The 20,631-nt window shown below is 37.3% G+C and overlaps 1 protein-coding gene across 2 annotated transcripts in view; it reads right to left on the reverse strand.

Annotated features, from left to right (window-relative positions):
* Positions 1–4,592, reverse strand: part of adgrl1a (adhesion G protein-coupled receptor L1a) — a 104,193-nt gene extending 99,601 nt beyond the window's left edge. The window contains exon 1 of one of the 2 annotated variants that reach the window (XM_008416067.3): positions 3,806–4,592. The gene's annotated coding sequence lies outside the window, so the exon portion shown is untranslated. The remainder of the gene's footprint in view (positions 1–3,805) is intronic. The other variant, XM_008416068.3, reaches the window with a different exon arrangement.
* Between the last annotated feature and the right edge of the window lie 16,039 nt (positions 4,593–20,631).

Consider the following 20,631-nt stretch of genomic DNA (forward strand, 5'->3'; position numbering starts at 1 on the left):
GAGTCCTCATCGATTTCTTCCCGTGCATGTGCTCTCGTTGCCCCTGTTCGTTTTTCGCCATCCCGGCGCCTACACACGCTCAAGGTTGGCAGCACTGAATTGGATTAGTGTGTGGTAGGGTTCCTGTAAGATGGGCTTTTCAAAACCCACACCTTCAGACTTTCTCCAAGAGTAACAGAGACCACAGAGCTGGTAGGGCTGCAGTTGTATGCTGCTGCTGCATGAGTGCATGGTCAGATTCATAGAGAAATCCGACACACAAACGCAGTGGGCTTCAAAATAGACACACTTTGTCTCTTGCTTTTCCACCTCATTGCCACAGAAAAGGGACTCTTAGTCTGTTAACCATAAACTATGCTTCCTTTCTGCTAATGTACTTCCCAGTCTTAATCCTTTTCTGTTTTATTCGTTGCACTCTCTTATTGCTACATGTTTTGCACCCAACATCTAATCTAGAATTTAGGGTGAAAACAGCCAAAACATGACAAATAGCCCTTACAGACATAATTGAGTATTTTTGATTGCAATAGTGAGTCCAGCAGTGACCGATGAAAACCATTTCCAGTGTGTTTAGTTGGCAGTGGTAAAATAGTGAATCACAATAACTGTCATTAGAATTGTAATGGCTTTTCTGTAAGGACAAGTCTTATCAGTCGAGTGACAACTCCAGAACTGCCACTGCCAGGTAAGAAACGCTTGCTCTGAACAGGGAGAGTAGAGAACAGCGATGGGGAACAAAAAAAGCTGCTGGGCCGGTCAAAGGGAAAAGGCCCGACAGAGACAGAGCATTTTGACATTAGAAAAAAGAGCACAAAAGACCTCTCTTTGCCCGTGCACAAGAGATACGCAGGAGCACACTACCTCATGGGACACTACAAATATAGCCATGCGTCCAACCACCACCACATTTTTCACTGCATAACTCCACCCAAATGAGATGGAATAGGCTGAAGAGAGCTCGGTAATCACAAACTGCAACGATACTATCAAAGACGTTTTGAGGGATTTTGTGTGCTGAAGGGAAATTAGATTTTGAAGAAAGGTCAGAATTCCCGTCTATGTACAATTCAATCTGGCAAAGGTTTGTTGTCTATTTATTACAGTTACAAATACTCATTGGTAACAACAAATCTCTACAGACCATTGGCACGGTACCTTAAACAGATCAGGACTGGCAAATTGTCATGCAGGACTGGTAGTTTTAATCGGATTTTAAATCTGTCTGGAAACCTTTCATCATCAAAAGGCACCTCTGATCTTAGGACATTTTAAATAAGAAAAATGGAGTTGGCTTTATAAATCCTCTGTTCAGTCCTGGCACACAAATTTTTACACGAAGTCTATAGTGGCGTTCGAAAGAGCATTTGAGGTCACTTCAGGAATCAAACTTTAAAGGCTGGGCGTAATTTGAAATACACTGATAACTACGTAGAAAATATTTAAATTACTTACATTTTACCACATTTACACCACTGTACACTTAAAAATGTTTCAAAATATTTCTGTTTAGATTTAAGATTATTTGCTCATTCTCCCCTAAAAACTGCATTTATTATTTGTGTCACCAAACAGCAATTTTTTCAAATTAATATTATGAGATATTTGGTTTCCATCTTTTTTTTCAGATCTTACGCAGAAAGGGTATTTATTAACTATAGTGCAATCGTTTGATTAAAGGAAGAATAAACAAATATAATTAATATAACTTTGAATTTAAAAATACAGCCCAAAGTTAGAAAAGCTTAATTCCAATAACCAGAAAATACAAACCCAAACTCTGCAGCAAATATGCTGTTACAAAAGCGCATTAGCCATTTACATATTAAAGATATTTCTTCTACGCAATTCAATATTTTCTATAAAGGCTTGTACTATTCAGTACATGTCTCTGTAGCTGTGGTACAAAAAAAACTTTTGCAGAATTAAAATGACACCAAAAGCTGTAGTCAGATTCTTTTCCTAGCACAAAAGAATCCTGTCATTTTAAATAAATATTTATGCAATTTATGTAGTTTCTGAAAGAGTCTGGAACATCAAGTTATTTTCTGAAACTTGCATCAGTTCTGGGTTTTTCTGCATAAATTCTATTAACATATTAATTTAGTCTGCCTTGAGAAAGAGCTGTAGGGGGTACATAAATATTGCATTAAATTGTAAGCAACAAAAATGCAAAGACAAGACAGTCATATTTTTATGAATACAGAAAATGCAATATTATTCATGTTCATATAAAGATTTATAAAATGATTATTTGTGCGTGCCATGCACATATACAGTGCATGTACACACACACAGATATATACAAAGTATATGAGTTAACGTATACAGTGAACTAGTGCATTTAGACCTAAATACTATGAAAATCAGAGTAATGTTTTGTGTGTGTGTGTGTGTGTGTGTGACCATTTTCTTTTAATATGGTTATCAAATCCAAGCATCGAAACAACAGAGGCTATGTAAACCAATACCTAAAGACGTAAACTTATTTTTAGTGACCTATAAAGTCTGTGATGACCATTAATGACATGTTAATGTATGAATATAATTCAGCAACAGAAAACCGAGAATAATTTTTCTGATGGGTATGTGACACACAGACAAGGGGGAAATAAATCCTTCTGTCTTCCTGGGGAGTGTGCTTGGCAGTAAACCAATTCCAAGGCTGCCTTCTTGAATGTCCAGATAACGCAATCAGACAGTTGCAATATTGCTGTTTTACCACCTGAAGAATTTGAATTTCATTCAGCCCCTTCAGAATAGTGGACTTGCCAATTTTTCCCAGAAATTGGCAGGACAAACACAATGCACCCCGGTGAAATGAGGAAAAGGCTTATAGGCTGAAAATAACTGCTTTTGGGGTCTGTCGAGTATGAGTCCTCAAGTTCAATTTTATCATGATGGCACAAAAAAAACACAAATGTTTAATTTCATCATCACTACAATATATGTTGTCGATGTGTTTTATTACATGCCTTAATATTAAATTGGGAATTAGTTCAGAAAGTAATATTATAATACCGCCTCGGTTTTCATGACATGAATCCAAAACATTATGGGGTCGGATTGGATAAAAATTAGATATTATAATGTGCTTGGGCATGAGCCGTCATTACACACATTCTTTAATCTGGATTTTAATTTGGAAGACCGTAGTCTTCAAATACTAAAATCTAAAGGGAGTCAGTGGATAATGATTTGAAGACATTCTGGATTATTGGTGTGGGATTGAACAGAGCAGTTCACACTTAGCTCTGATGCGTTTATTCCCCTAATGCTCAATGAGATGCTTAATTTTGTTCCTCATGAAAATAAATGGAGAGGGGGAAAAGCACAACTGCATGCGTTTCAAACTGAGCAACATTCAGTGATATCTCATTTTTAGGTAGTAGCTTACAGATAACAAATAAGCAGTTTTATCACTTTTACTGAGCGCTATTATCCACCCGCCTCTGTGTTTTGGTCACAATGCAGCTTTTACAGGACAAACTGCCCTTTTAAATCGCAAATAAAGTAAATTCATCAGAATGTGTTTTAGTGCGGCTCCATGGTGCGTTGAGCCCACAGCAAGATCCCCACTTCAGGATTCGGCTTATTTCCAAAACCCAACACGCATTTTAAACATGGAGCGGATACATCAATAAACATAAAGTCGATAACTGTCAAACCGTAAAAAAATAAATAAATAATTCAGGTTGAAGACCTCGCAGACGCTGATCGGGGACCTCCGGTTTGTTCACAGTTCATAAAATTGCCGCGTTGGTGTAACATGTACAGAAAATGTTTAAAAACTGCCCTTCGGTCTTACCTCGATTTCTCCAATCTCCGTCTTCTTGGCTGCTCAGAGTGTCTCATTCATTCTGGTTTGTCTCCCCAGCTGCCTCCTTCTCCCTTTCCCCCGCTCGGTTATCGCTCGTTTTCTCCTTTCTGGTGCCGTCTTCATGCGGATGCATAAGAATTAAATATTAATAGGCTGCTATCTTAAAGACGAACCGGGATATAAAAGGACAAAGTGAAGGGGGGCAAAAGAGATCACCAGACCAAAAATATGAGAGCCGTAAAGGAAAATCCTTAAGGACAGAAGCAACTGTCACGAAAATGCGCCCGTCTGGGCATCAAAATAAATAACGACGACACCATCGTCCTGGTTGTAGCAATGACGACCCGCGAGTGACTACGACACCGGCAAAGCCCGAAACGAGAAACTACGGAGGAACATTAACTGAACAGAAGTAACGTGCAGTCCGTCCGCCACTGCTACAAGGTGTGAGCAAATGTACCACCCTCGCAAAAAAAAAAAAAAGACGTCTGCATGCGAGCGGAGATCAGCCTCGTGAATGTCTGATGCGCACCTCTTCTTGCTTTTTTCCAAACTGTCCACTCTTCCCCCTTCCAGATCACCCGTTTAAATCAGGGTCCACAGGCCATATGCGGCTGCCTTGTGCGTCCTGACGCACAGAGCTCATCACTCGCCTCTTTCCCCTCTTTTGTCAGCAGGCAGCGCACACTCTCATCAGGACCATCCACATGGTATGTTCAACCTCAGCAGGTTTATGAGGCCTATTACACTCTAGTGCCTTCGTCATAGTACTGCTGGTAGCCTAAAAAAAAAATTTCAAATAAGTTTCTACTACCGAGTCTGAGGTGATGCAGCTGAGCCCCCACTGCTTGCTCACGTACAGACAAACCGCTGTCTTGGCACAGCTTGGGATCTTTTTATAGCTGTTGAGTTTTTTCTTTGTAGTTTTTTTTATTTTATTTTTTTCCTGGGGGTTTTGTCAGGTTTTTTGTTGTTTTGTTTCGATTTTTGAAGATATGGACCAGGAACCTTGAGAGCTAATTAAAATAGCCATTGTTGAGTGCCCTGCTAAATTACTTTAAATTCAGTAATGTAATAATCCAGAATGAACTGCATGTGGCATAAATCGAGGTTTGACTGAGATGACTTGTGCAAGAGCTGAAACTCATTCATTCCAATGTGAAGACAATAGAATCCTCAGTAAATGAGTGCATGACAGGCAGCAACATGATTAATTTCTAAATTCCGAGAATTATTGGTATGCAGGCTTTGTGCATTGATTGCCTAGAAAACCAATGATTTTAAAACAGTTTGGGAGTCGGTTAATTGAAGCCATTCAGCAACAGTTCATCTTAACTCCTATGCACGTAGAATTTCAATACATTTTAACTACACAATTCATGTTTAAGGTCCGAAATCAAAAACTTCCACACAATATACAGGAAATGTTTGGTGACAGAGAGGGTGGTTATGATTTAAGAGGTGAAGGGTATTTTAAAAAACAACATATTAGAACAACCAGGAAGAGTTTTTGTTTATCTGTGTGTGGAGTAAATGTTTGGAATGGATTGAATGATGAGATTAAAAAAATTACAAATGTAAACCAGTTTAAAAAATTGATTAAAGCAGAACTCATTTCAAAATATGCTATATAACATGCTTAATAGTTTATAATGTAAATGATTATATAAATAGTACTTAAAATAATTGTACATAGTTAAACATAATGAAAAATGGAAACAAGTTGTCTCTTGTTGATGTTCTGAAAGTCAATTGATAAAACATCAACAAGTATGAAAGGGGCAGGATATTATAAGATGTATCTTCTACCTGCTCCTTTTCGAACAGAAAATATAAAATTGCATGTCACATGGGCAAAATAATTTGTTTTACATTTTATTAAGTTTGTCTCATTCTATTTTGTTTTCTTGTTCTTTTTTGACTGTTTTTAATGTCTGTTCGAAATAAATAAATAAATGAAATGAAACAGCGTTCCCAGCACAGCAGCAGCGCTAAGCTCACAAGAAAATATTTCAGACTGAAGTAGTGAGCACTTGGTTGCTGTCACAGGCGGATTTTTATTTTTACATATAATTTTTCTAGTTCACCTAAGTGAGGAGGCTGAAAACTCAAGATAGATTATTACACTGAGCTGAAGGAGCGTCATCAGTTAGCGCTCCAGGCAGTCGACATGCTGCTCGTGGGTTAAAGCAAAAAAAATATATAACAGTTTGGGTAGTCAAAACTCTTCACTGGGGCATGAATCAGCCACTCCATGGATACTGCGAGTCATGGAATGAAACACTGCAGCATTGTTGGGCTGTGTTGGAATTTCTTGCACTGGAGGTAAGTCAATAATAAAAATAAGTGGATTTTTAAAAATATATATTAATGACATTCTAGAGTAATCTTCAAAGAGTGACTTTCCCGATTTTTTTTTTTTTTTTTTTTTTAATCGGGAAAGTCACGATGATGGCGTCGTTGCAATTAGGGCTGTAAACGATTATTTTAGCAATCGAGTAATCTATCAATTATTCCAACGATTAATAAAGTAGAAGAATAAATGACAAAGTAAAATATTGGTAAATGCTGACTTAACAGCAGCATTAATATTGGACATCAACATCGTTCATATGTTCATATTTGTGTGGCATAGAAAATTAATCTTAATTTTTAAGTTAGCCTGGACAAAAAAAAAAAAAAAAAAATCCGATATTCAATCTAATAATAAAGCAGCAGCCTCACAAAGACACTTGTAAAAGGATGTTTACTCCAGTTTTTACGTTTATGTATTTGTCTTCAATTTAATAGATTAACTCTGACTTTATCCTGCCATCTACACCTTTTATGTCCATGCTAGCAGCACTTTCGTCACACAAATAAGTACTAATGACAGCTATGTACCGCCACGTTGCGCTCCGTCACCCGTTTGTTGTGACCGGAAAGGTATAAAATTTATTTTTAATTTCCTCCATAAACCTACCCTTACCATAAGCATACAGCAGTGTTCGGTGTGTCCACTCCACCTGTATGAATACACCCGCCACGCACTTCGCCGCCGTTTGCTCCGGACCAGCTAACAGGCAGCAGCTCCGGGAGAAAGGCTGTGTCGCTTTTTTTAGGAAGCCCATTGGTCCCCGAAAAACGATGAAAATCCGTGTTGACGTCAACAACTCTTAGACGGAAGTGAGAGCATTACGTATCAATAATAATCGTCCGACTGGAACACATAGAGCTAAACAATAAAACATAATTTAAGGAAGATTAGAGGCAGATAATTTGCCTCGAGGAATTTTAGTAATCGAGGTACTAGAATCATTTGAGGAATCGTTACAACCCTAAGCAATGTGAGTTTCTGTGTTAATTTACGATATTTGATCCAATTTTGGAAGTATTGATACCTAAAACCAGCTGTTGTTTATTTTTATGTTTTTGATTTGTTCTAACATTTTTAGGATGACATTCATAAATAAAATATTACTAAACGCTGCAATCAGTTTACTAAATTTTTTCTTTCCAATGTTATCAAAAGATTTTAAAAATTGTTTTATTGTCTAAAAGAAAAGTTTTTTGGCTATAAGGAAAATGAAAGAAAACCATTCCAATTGTCAAGTTTAAGGCATAAAAGAACTGAATTAACTTCTTTATACATCACAGCCACGAAGTTAAAGACTTTTCATTAAGCCCATATTTCTGTATTAAGATTTTTTTATTATTATTATTATTGATGTATATTTACCATAAATAGATTTTTTGTTTTGTTTTTCTGTAAGCAGAAAACATTCATAATTAGCAGTGATGAAGGTTCGTCTGCCACAAAAAGTAAAGTATGATGATAAATAAGAGGTTTTCTAATTTGAGGTTTATGCTATTGAAAACTATAAGAACCTGTTGACTTTGAGTGTGCTCTACTTGATTAATTATTTCCACTGACAGGAACATCATAACAAGAAACCTAGGACAGGATGACCATATTTGCAATGTGTTTTACTGATGCATGAGGCAATGAACTTCTCCACATGCTTATTTAACATGTAGAATGTGCATCTCAATGTATTTAAGAGGGCAAAATTCTGCTCCTTTAAATCCAGTAAATCCATTGAAAAAGATTTGTTTGAAATGTTTATTTCAGATGAGGGGGATAATAACCGTAGATGAATCCAGGCAGGGTCTTGTCTCCAGGTGAACAAATGGTAAGGTGTGCTGCCAGATTAAATTATTTAACTTCCATATCACATGTAATAATTGCACCAGTGCACAGTGCATGTTGCGATTTTTCTCTCCACTCTGAAAATGATTTTGTCAGTTTCTATTATGATGGGTAATGTTACATTCTACTGAATAGGCTCCACGTGCCTGTGCCACTTAGCCCTCTGTCATACAGCAACTACTCTGGTATACTGCTCTCGAATTTAACCAATTGACCTTCATGGCTGCCTTACTCATAACGTCAGTAAAAGGTAACATAATGTAGTTTGCACTCTGTGGAGGTCTCACACACTATATATATTTTTTTGTTTTTAAGAATCAGGCGATATAATGCAAAATTTGTATTGTTTACATTGATTGTTGACAAATTCAATGGACAGTCTAAATTACAAATAACCTATGGACTACAAATGAATATGGACTAATTTAAAATTTAAAGTCAGGCAAAGTCAGAGGAGTTATTCATCATGCCCTGGTCTCTTAGCAACAACCGCAGTGACTACAAATGAGCTGATTGGCCTACAAAACGTGAGCATGTACAGGCAGTACAGACGAACAGTACTAATACTTGCAGCAATTTACAAAAACATAAATGTGACCGAAGAAATACTTTAATTTCTTGTTTTACCTCTTCCATTTTGAAAGCTATGAAAACAAAAAGTTAACATCTTTCTTTGTCTCTCTTCTTTTCCTATCTTTAGTTCTGTCATCCTTTCTTTGCTATTTCTTTCTTTCAATGTCTTTCATTATAAAAATATAAAGAAGGCTCCCTCAAATCTGTGTACAATGTATTCAGTCAGTGTTCAAACATTCTAGCTCACCATCACCACCCATTCGAGTTTACCAGGTTTGCCTCCCCCGCCACTGCATCCAAATCACTACCAGGTGGTGATCGGTTGAGAGCTCCAAAGTCAGGGAACTCAGGTGAGGGTTTGTGAGTATCCTCACTCTCACCTGATGTCTCTGTTCCTGGGTAACTCCAGAATAGATTAGAGTCCAGTCCCCATCCAAGAGTTGGGTGCCAGAGAACCACCCTGTGCACAAAGATGAGTCCAGCAATTTCTAATTGGCTGCATCATGATCCCCTTTTTATCTAAGAAAGTGATTCAGGTATGTATTTACTTATTTACTTGTCAAAATACATAGAGGACTTGTGCTCAAAGTAAGCATTTGTTTTGTTCTGGAGAGTAGAGTTATTTTCACTGAGAGCAAATTCAGTCAGTTTTTCCAATAATTTTTAAAATCTGAGGTGCTGTTAAAATGCCCTTTTTTTCCCTTGTCTTCTATGTTGTTTTCTTTATAAATCAATGTCTTGCATGATAAACTAGACTTTATCAACAAAGCAGCAGTGTGCTTGTTTGTCTGAATATTTCTTTTCCTCTGAAAAGGAAAATATATTCATACAGCTGGCTTATTATAATTTGTTCTGGCTCATGTTTGATTAATGCCACTTTTTTTTCTAGGTAGGTCTCATGTTTATGCGGCACCATTATTTATGTAACGCCTTTCTGTATTTGTAACTGGCTCCAATTTTCACCCTGATGAAGCTTTTTGTTTTCCGCTGATTGACAAATTACATTTTTGGAGCAAATAGCAAAAGCAATGCTTTCTTCACAGAGCACTGTTTTGCACAATTCTGTGAGAAATATTAATATTAATGTTGATTTCATCAGTTTTGGATCGAATGCTATGACTGTTCATAGTCGAAATTATGGTTCATTTGTTACAATAAAAATTCCTCAAAATGTTTTGGTTTTGCACCAATAGCTGTGAACTATGTGTACACCTCTTTTATATGGATGACCTGCATTTACAATTGAAGGCCTGCAGGTGGGACAAAAAAATATGGAAACTGTGCCAAATATTTAGTCCTAACATAGATGTAAACCCAAGAAAGGGGTCAGGAGTCCAGTAAAACCAAACAGATATCAACATCTGGTTTCTGCAAAGTGTTTGTGTAACTACTCCGCTTTAGTAGCAGCCCGTGATTTCAAGAGTGGTCTCTTCATCACCCTCTTTCCATCAGGCTATTCATGGTAAATGCAGCGTTTGAACATTTTCAGAAACTGCTTTTCATAAAAAATAATTTAAAAAGTACACATTCTCTTCCTCTCTCTCGTTTCTCAGTCTCATTCTCAATCTTGCTCTCTTTTTTCTTTTTTACTCACTCTCTCTTCTGCTCCTCTCTTTTTGTAGTGCAGTATGACATAGTCCATTATCTGCTCTTAGTACTAATTGGTGTATTAACGCCGTGCTGTGGGTGACACAGTGAGACATAGGAAGAGAGAGCATGTTTGAGAGATCGAAAAAGAGAGAGAAAGGCAGACTGAGCATGAATATGGATGAGGCACAGGCAGGGCGGGAGAGGGGCTCTCAGGGAGGAAGGCAAAGAGTGAGAGAGAATGGAAGGCCAAGGTAAATCTTTTCAGCTACACAAGTGGTTAAGAGCAGCATGGCAAAATGACGAGTGAAGGGGGAAAAAAAAGGATCCATCCTGTAATGGCTTGTTTTATTTATTTATTTTTTTTTAGCTGGCCTTTTCTGTATCCCTTTCTATTCTGCTCTCACAGTCACCACTTTCAACCCAATTATCCACTCTGCCTGGCGCCACTGGCAGCATATGGAAATGTAAATTACGGCAGAGATTTTTTATTTTTTTTTGTAAGATGTGGAAGGTAAGCAGCTCTTGAGGATTGGAAGAGTAGGAGGAAGAAATAGAGATGACAAACATATGAAACTGAGGGGATGTTTTTTTTAATTCCAGTTGCTTGTCATTATTGCTACTCCATCAGTTACACAAATCCACCCACAATAGGAAATTTAGTAGACAGAGGTTGATTTTTTTTTTTTTTTGTATTAACACAACTTATTCAACAGTGAGGCGTTTTATTGGAAAAATCACGATTTGTGCAAAGGTCTAAAATGAAATTATCATGTCTGCTTAGCATAATTTACCTACTAAATATAGTTCAGCAATGCAAAGTTACAAGCTTGAAGATGCAGCAGATCACATTTAGCTGTGAGGCAATGCAATTTTGCTTTCTTTTGAACCATTAAAAACATGGCAGATGGCACCAACAGTACAAAGGATCGTTTTTGGCTTTTCTGGTCTAAGTCTGCTCTAGTGTTACGTTTTTAAGACTTTTTAAAAACCTAATCAAAAGATTCTCTCACAGTCTGAAGGGCATCTCGGAAGAAAGTATTTGTGTAACAACAGCGATTACTTTAAAGTGACTGTGAGTTAAGTAAAGATTGAGCTCAGAGCAAGATGTGTGGTTATGTAATAAAATAGTTGAATCACACATTTTTTGTTGTCTCTTACAAACGCAACCACACTGTTAATCATTGTTATGGTAAAATCTCCTTTTAATACACATAGTGCATAAAATAGAGCGAGTGCTTGCATTATGTGTGTTCTATTACCCTATTAATGAACCTAAATTGATGACTGGGGAAAATATTTTTATTTTTAGTCAGAGCAAATATCTTGAATGATATGAACATTTACACTACAGTAATCAGCCATGATATAACCAGCATGGCTTCTCTAAGTGTGGCAATGCAGCCCAAGAATATGCAACAAAGTATGACAAAGTATCTCAGAGTTAGCATGCCTGTATGATGGTCAGAGAGTACAGATAGAATTGACAGAATGCATTAAGCTGCAGATCCATTCCTTTGATCATCTCTGTAGCTGAAAATTTACATGGAGATTTCTGCCCACTAACAGCAAAATCAAGTTGCAACATTTAAAAAATAGATGACATTTTTCATCATTTTGATGATTTAGGCATCCACGTTTAGTTTATATAGCTAAGTTTGAAGCAAGGGGTGAGTAACATTTCATCAATATCAGGTTCCCACAAAGACTGCTCATGTCAAACACGCACACATACATAGGTGTCATCAACCTCTCATCCTAGATCGAATGCGCTGTGGCTCTTTTTAAAATAAAGTTTCAAAAGTTTAACCTTGAATAAAGCAGTGTAAATCGTTTGCTCTTTTAGGTTTAGCTCAGTGTGCTAATGGCAGCAAAAACCTACTGTTGCAGGAAAATGTTTATCTTCCGTCATCAGTGGCCATCCTAATTATCCCGAGCATTAACATCAGGCCACATTACAGGGAAGGAGGTGTAGTACAGCAGAGGTTGAAGGGGGGAGAGTGTGAGCAGCTTGTACACAAGCTGATTGATAGCTGTAAGGTCTTGCTGCTGGAACTCATTGGTTGTTTCTGATTGAGCAGCGTATTTCTGCAGATGTGTACACTGGGAGGAGGTGGAGGAGTGCGATCTTTTCACAGATTATCCGTCTCATATTATTACACTGTCATGACTTAGTTTTAACAACTATTTAAAAAACATTTTTTATTAAAGTTACATATTGCAGCTTTAACATCACCAGCAATAAAGAAACCAGCAAAAACTATTCTGATTCATTATTTAAGTATGCTTAAAATATATACACATACAAATATAAACAACATTTCTGTGTAAACTTTTTTTATCAATTTTCTGTAGAGACAGCCCTGGACATACAACCATACAAACATCCATAACTTTCTAAGGTGACCATTAAACCGTACATTCATGTGAGAGAAAGCTGGTGTATTCTGAGGAAATCCACAAAGAGCATTAAACGCCACACAGAAGAGCCCAGTGTGGATTTCAAGTAAACAATTTCATGTAAATAAAATGATTTACATGACATGTAAATAAGAAGAAAATAAGTTTTCTTCTGGTCGGTGTACTGCAGAAACATAACATTAATATGCCGTACATGAAAAGTTTCATTCCCAGGGTCACACATGATTAGTGCCATGCTCGGATGTTTAACTTTATTATATCTTTATACCGCAGCAGTTGCATCACAGAGGTACGTGTCCTCTGTGCTTAAGGGGCTTTTCCAGTCCATGGCCAGGATGTATGCCCTCTGGCTATTGAATAACAGCAGAATCTTGGGATATAGAGATCAAAGTTGCTCATCTGCTCACACACATATGACAGTGAGACACATACAGGCTGATTAGTCAGATAAGCAGCTTCTCAGGGGTGTAGGCAAAATAGAGACGAGTGTTTTGTTCATTATCATTAAGATCTGCCTTTTCCTCTGTTCACCTCTCCACTTTCCACATGCTCATATTCCACCCCCGCAGTGCTGATGAATCCAACTTCTCAAATCTGCAATTTGCTCAATTATTTTCAATTATCCCGCCATTGTTGCTACTGTCATTCCCCTTGGCTTAATTTTCAACAGAAATCACTTGTTGATTGACAGAACAGGCCAATTAGAGCCAAGAGAAAGCTTTAACCTCTATAGTAATTACTGGTGATTCCTGTCATGGAGACATTTTATGTGCCCTTTCCACATAGGTGAAGAATTCATCCCGATGCATCCCCTTTCACTGTATAGCGATACTTCCTATCACAAAGAGACTGCAGGTTTAAAATGGAGTCATTGTCAGGTTGATATGAATGACACAACAGTATTCTTTATGACTGTTGGAAAAAACTCGATGGTCTCTGATAGCTTTAAAAGACATTGTTACTAAGGTATTATTTTCCCTCTAGTTAAAGGCTCTTATCTGTGTGACTTCACCCCATTAGTTTAATGTACTGCAGCTAAGTTTCAAGGCATTAGAAAAACCTGTCACCATAGGCATGAGAATCAATGATGAACTGCCATTGGCAATAACAAGGAGATCCTCAAATTTAATAAACTAGTCCTTTTTTCAGTTTTGGTGCCTCGGTTTGTTCAACATTTTTGTAGTAGCACAATCCAAGGTAGTTAGGAGAATCAAGATATTTAACCCGTACATTTTTTGTTATATGCAAAATCAACTTTTCTGAACTTACAAGGTAATTTTCTCACCAAGCGCATAGCACAAGTATTGTTTTGACTCATTCATGCATGTTTGAGGGAGCCTTGAATCTCCCTCGGCAGCCATTTGGGGTGTTTTAACTTTTTAACAAAGTTTCTCACAATTTATTGCTGCTCCTGCAATGTGCTGTCTATTTCTCCAAAGCTCCACCTTGGAGCTTCAATGCCCAGCTGAGCTTCCATCCCCACACAGCAAAACTAGACTAGCGGCAGCAGCAGTTAGCAGACACCTGGTGGAACTTCATGTCTGCTGATCTTATCATACAAACTACACACACATAAGAACAGTTGAACAGTTGCAAACAGCATCACGGTTGGGCCATGGACAGTTTGGGCATGGAGAAGCATTGATGTGATGACGTCATGAATGAGGAATGTCAGAAAGGGTATGAGGATCTTAAAGAGACATAAGCCAATTTCAAGGTGCCAGATAAGTCAAATTTCGTTTAAGTTGTTTTTGATATTTACATCATTTTCATAAGAACTGAAGGTAATTACTTGATTATGTTATAAAATGGCACTAAGTGCTGGAAAATATAGCTGTTGCATCCTTGTACATCACAGTTGGGATTTTGTTCTGAAGCTTACAATCTTTCCTTTTCCTCCTTTTTCAGCCGTCATCATGGGAACAATCAGTTTCATTTTGTTTTTTTTTTATCAAACCTCAAGATATATTTCCAAAATGTAAGGTTTTCATCACTGAGTACATTTGCAAACTGTCACCTGTTTTATTGTGTTGCTCTTGGAGTAATGGCTTCATCCTTTATTTAGTGGCCTTTCTGTCAATGTTACAGGACTCGTTTCACTGTAGATAATGAGACAGTGTTACCAGTTTCCACCAGTATCTCACAGGTTCTTTTGCTTTTATTCTGGGGTTGCTGTACAGATTTAACACCTTCTTTTCTGGGACTCTTCCTCTAGAACAGTTTTGATGACTGGACATTCCCATGTTGTATTTTTATTTTTATTTTTATTTTTTTGAGCTCATGAAATTGTCTCCCAAAATGAGTCAGAGTACTTGTGGAGGTCTGCACTTATCCTCTTTGTATCATAGCCGAACTATATGATTATTCCTTTGTGTCACACAAGAAAGCAGTTTGTTAAAATGTCCATTAAAATAGCTCTCTATTTGCACTGCCACTCAGCTTAAATCTTTTTGATAAAAAGCTTACACAATGACATCATGACATCATCATTGGAACCTTTTCAAGACACTGAATTTAAATTTGTGTCAATATCTGGTATGAAGTATATATGTGCACAGTGGGCATACAGTAACTTGTACATCATGATTGGTTTGTGTATTTCAAAAGTCACTCTGTTACTATTGACATATTTTGTAATGGAAAAAATATTAAAAATACATGCATTTGATCAATATATTAATATGGTTCTATTAAATATAACATACTATATTAAAATTGAAATTCAACAACAAAGGAACTTGCAGGGGTTAAAAAAGACAGCTTCCTGCTAAAGTCCACTAATACTTGAGACCTTTAATAATGCTTACAACTGCCTATTTGATTAGTTCTCACTCCACATTTACCTTAAAATGCATTAATACACACAGTAGAAAGCGTCTTAGCATAACCTCTAAAGCTAATATAAACAGTCTTCCTTATTTTGGTTCTTTGGGGCACAGCCAATAAGCACCAAGAAAAATAAATGCATTCCTGGATTGGTTGCTTTGCAAAAACAAACCAATAAATAGCATGTTAAGTAGCATCGCTCCTATATATTTTAGCTTCACATGCTGAATTTTCTTTTGAAAATTGTCAATTAATACCAAGACAAAATCGTTACATTAAACAGAAAAATCTGTGAAAACTGAACCACAAATAGATGCAGGTTCATTGTTCCTTTGTATAGTTAGACATCTTCGATGCAAAAAAGTTGTGGTCAGTTATGTTATGTTTTTGGTTTTTTAGGTCACAACATAAACGGTTTATGCCAGTAAAAAAAAAACAATATCACAATGTGTTCTTTTGTACTTCCAGGAATCATATTGGTTCTTTTTGTTTCTATTTTGTTTTGCAACTGACACTTAGCAGATTGTCACTAAATCCTCTCCTGTGAGACACCATTCATATTGCACAGAGCCACTGACTTGCATTCCTGTTTGTGATGAGGGGAGCTGTCTATGCAAGTGGTGGTTACACAAGACTCCCCTAACGACATTACGGGCCTAATGAGTTTTAATTGGGAGAAGATCTTAACTTGAAGACCTAATTGCATCTGATTAAAGACAATATTAGTTTTAGTGCTTCCAAATTGGTTGGGGAGGGTGGTGGAAGGGGGTTTTGGTGGTATCAATGGCGTCCTTGTGGAAATATTGTGAATGTCCCTAAAAACATGTTAAGGAGATGAAGCAGACAAAGCCAGCTAAACAAATGAAGCAATAAGTGTTAAGTAGCTACTGTAGAACGGGTTCGAAAGAAGGTGATAACATGAGCAGAACAGACGATTGATAATTTGTTGAAAGCAACTCTGCCTTTGATATGTAATTGCACTGATTAAACCTTTTAGATGTCATCTGGCAAATATATTCTGAGAAGATAATATAAAAACCAGAAAAAGTACTTAAAGTGATGTTTACATAAGAGTTAGCTAATAGATGTGTTCTCACATATTATGCTAATTATTTTTTCTTTTGAAACGTATTGCCTAACTTAGCTTTTCCTCCAAATCTAACTGGCCTGGTTTTCAAAATATGATCACATCTCCAGTGAATTACATTAAGCAGGATTTCTTCCACTGTACAAGGCTGGCCTCTTTATTGCACATCACCGAAGATAAATCATCAAAATACCAGTGGAGGCATTCAAAAACCGTTTTATGTATCCTGTAAAGATTTTTTTCCCATTGATTATTGATAGGATTAGTTTTACATGCCTTTTTGAATAAATGTAAATAAAGACTTAAATAACATTTGTCATAAGTGATAATACTTTTAAGTCATCTTACAGTTTTTTGAGAAGTGTCTTTCTCGTTTGTTGTCAAGATACAATCCTCTGCTAAATTCTGCTAAATGAAATCAGTTTTAAATCTAAATCCGTCAGGGACGGGAAGAGATTTTTGTCTCAATTGTGTATGCATATATTTGCTCAAAATACATACTGATCCAAATAAAAATAGACAAGAACACATTCAGCGATTACTCCCTCTACAGCATGCCCTGGATCAGCGGTGATTTAAAGTCTGACACAAGAGAGAATACTAAATTATGCGTGTATGAGGCTTCATTTCCTGCTCTTCTTAAGCACTTTCTTAATTGCCGTTCTCACCTGAGCAATTGTATAATTTCCTTTATTTTTCTCCTCCTCTGCCCAGAATATGAGTCTATAATGAGCTGTGGGTGTCCCACAAAGCTAAGCCTGGCGCCTTGAAATAGGTTTCACTAATTTACCAATTAGTCATAAGATACAATTAGTGAACAAGTTTTCTAGGTCCATGAGTGCCCCCCCACCGCTGGCCTCCCCACTTTGATTGTTCTATATCTGCAGTGATCATCACTCCATTACTCGGCTCACGCTCTCGTCCTGCTTTGTTTAGCTTTGCTACAAAAGCGAGGTCCCACCTGCACTTTGGATATTACTCCAGCCCTATGCACCTCGGAGGGAATTGGTGTGGGAGAGGGAGTGTGTGAATGTGTCTACGTCCGCAGCTCCGGGTTTCTGTTTAAGTGCAGCTGGGACCGGTTTCACTGACCAAGAGGATGCAAGTTAAAAAGTGGAGGGTGTAGCGAAGGGGGTGGGGGCGTCTGGAGACCAGAAAACTTATGAGAACTGAGACAAGTTACTGAAAGTTTGCTGGAGGTGCAAATCTAATTTATGAGTGGAAAGTAGTGTGCTGTTTCTTTCCTCTGTTCGCCCGACTATTAAAACTAAACCCGAGGACAAAAGGAAACATAAAACAACAACAACAAATATCAACTTTCAAATGCTCGCTGGTTATTATGCTGTCCGCGGGGCTCTGGGCGTACAGCAATCAATATGTGTGGGGTCATAAGTCAGTGTCTTTTTCTGCACAGTGATACCTGATTATTTAATTAATGTCAGCCACCTAACTGATATGTAATTAGTTTTTTTTGTTGTTTTTTTTTTATTGCGTTATTACCGCACTTTTGCATGTACATCTGCTGGTGGGTGTATAGAAAGTAAAATAAAATTACTGTTTGCTCAAGGGAAAACAAACTAATCACATAAACTATAACACAGCAACCAAGAGATTAATTAAAATGTCACCTGATTAACAAAAACAAATGTTTAACGGCTGAGATATAGCCTCAAATTAAAAATAGCAAAATATTGGTGACTTTGATTTGTATCCAACAGATACAAAGGTGGAATTAATGTAGATTAATTCAGTAAAAAACAAATTAGATATATGTGTAAGAATAAAGACACGACCAATTAGGCTTACAGGGATTTGCACAAGTTTCAACTAAGAAAAGGTTTTACTTGAGCACCTGCTCAGTTACCACAACATGAGGCAGGAGTTTTCATGTTAATTGTTATTGGCATGGAGGGACACTTAAAGTGTGATCACACTTAGCATGTTTGAAGTACTTTATTGAAGCTGGAATAGTTTGTGTGACCAAAAATATGAAAATTTCCCTTCCAAAAAATGCGTCTTTCTCTAATGTAATTGAGGCAAGGCAGAGCAGGAATACTTTATTGGCTTTCATGGGCACTTTATAATTAGAAGTCGCATAAATTGTAAACAAACAAATCGATGCTTTTCAGAAGACATTTGTTTTAGAAATACCATAATTTCTATACACCCAAAAAAAAAAAAACACATTGTAGAGTGCAAATATCTGCACTGTTTATGATTTGAATCAACTTATCCCTGTAGATGGAAGGATGACTGAAATGCTAACATGATGATAAATACAAAAATGAGTTTTCAATTACAATAGAACTATCCAAATCAGCCTGGCCATATGTAAAAAAGTTTTTGCCCCAAACCTAATATATGGTTAAACATGCTGCTTTTTTGCAGAACTTATTTAATTCATCCACACTTGAGAGTTTTAGAGCATGAACAGCCTATTTACTGTAAGGTCATACCACAGAATCTCAATCAGGTTTTATTTCGGACTTTAATTAGGTAGCCTGGCCAAGTTTTTTTTTTTTTTTTTTTTTTGATGATAAACAAGCATGTTCTCTCTTCTCTGGTTATCTTTTTTGATATTACAGTGTTTAATGAACTTAAATATTTCAGTGTAACAAAGATGCAAAAACATAAAACTTCTGTGAGAAGGCCAGCTCGAGTGCTGTCTTATTGCTTCATCAACATTTTTTGTGATAATTTCTGCTTCATAAAAACAGTAAAGTGTTGCATCCATCCAGCAGACCCCTGGAGACTTGTTAAATCAATGCAAAGATTTCTAACGGGAAGACCCTACCCATTACTACCCATGTTTCCCCCCCCCTCCTTTTAAATCATGACGTTTGGTTCTTCCTGGATAATGTCTCTTTGGGACTCTTGTATTGTTAAGTTTAATGTGAAATATCCATATTTAAATTGAGACTATTTAACTTCATCTCAAAGTTGGTTTAAGCATTACTAACTTTATTTATTACATTTTTAATTTTTTTTTGTTATATGTGGTTGAAAATGGCAACACTTACAGTTTGAGTATGAATAACATAGTTAACTGTACTTTCCTGCCAATTCCACTCTTGATCAACACATTTAATGTAATTCTATATGAAGCTTTCAGACACAAGAAAGTCCCAGAGCTGTCGACTTCAATTTGAACTTATACAAGCATTTTTAACAATCTATTTAGATGCAAGAAGACAAGGTGGGTGATATTTGTATGGCTGGAAGAGAGTTTATATCGCTCTTTGCGGTATCAACATGACTGTCTAGACGCGTTGTGTTGAGCACTTTCCTGCACAGGAAAAGGCCCAGGAGACTGAAGTTTCTCAAAGTACAGAAAAGTTCAATTGTTATTAGAAATCATAAATGTCCATGTTAACAGCGTGTAATTAAAGCATATGATTTGGTCAATTAAGCATCAGATCAATCTGAATTTAGAAAAAGACGGAGTTATATCTCTGTTCCCTATAAAATATGCATATGCATTTATTTACTTGTCATTTGGAAAAGTGTCGTTCATTATTCTTTACTTCAGATTTTCTCTCTCTCCTGCGTTGTACCTTCCTCTCTCACTCACTTCCTCTCAGAGGTTCATTCCCCTCATGCTAATGGACAACCTCCCCATCCCCCTCTCCCCCCCATGTCTATCTAATCAAAAATCAATTAAAAACACCTCGCCGCCAAGTCTCCAGAGCCAAGCCTTAGTCGAGGGTGGAATAGAAACGATTCCCGAACCTCTTTCTCTCCCTCTCGCAATCTCTCGTCTCTCTTACTCGCTTCCTCTCCCTCCCTCCTTCACCTATGGTCTCCCGATCTCTCCCCCTAAGCTCCGCCCTCCTGTCTACTGGAAGTTGGCAACATGATTTACGAGAACGGAGAACTTAATTTATATATTTTTTTCCTCTTGCATCCTCTCATTTATTTATTAGATTTTTCTCCCAGCCGCCTCTTCCTGTCTCTGGTGTGGAGGGGAGGAGGAGGACGGGAGAGAGGGAGGGAGGGAGAGGATAGGATTAGATGGAGAGTGGTCTCGAGGCAGACCAGTAGACTGGCAGGCCTGCAGACATGGAACAGATCTGTCCCACACTTAATGGCATTAGTGCCGTCCCTGAAAGGGGGAGGGGAGGCCAGCAGGGA

This window comes from Poecilia reticulata, chromosome 8 (assembly GCF_904066995.2).
Source record: "Poecilia reticulata chromosome 8, P_reticulata-male-v2, whole genome shotgun sequence".
NCBI lineage: Eukaryota > Metazoa > Chordata > Actinopteri > Cyprinodontiformes > Poeciliidae > Poecilia > Poecilia reticulata.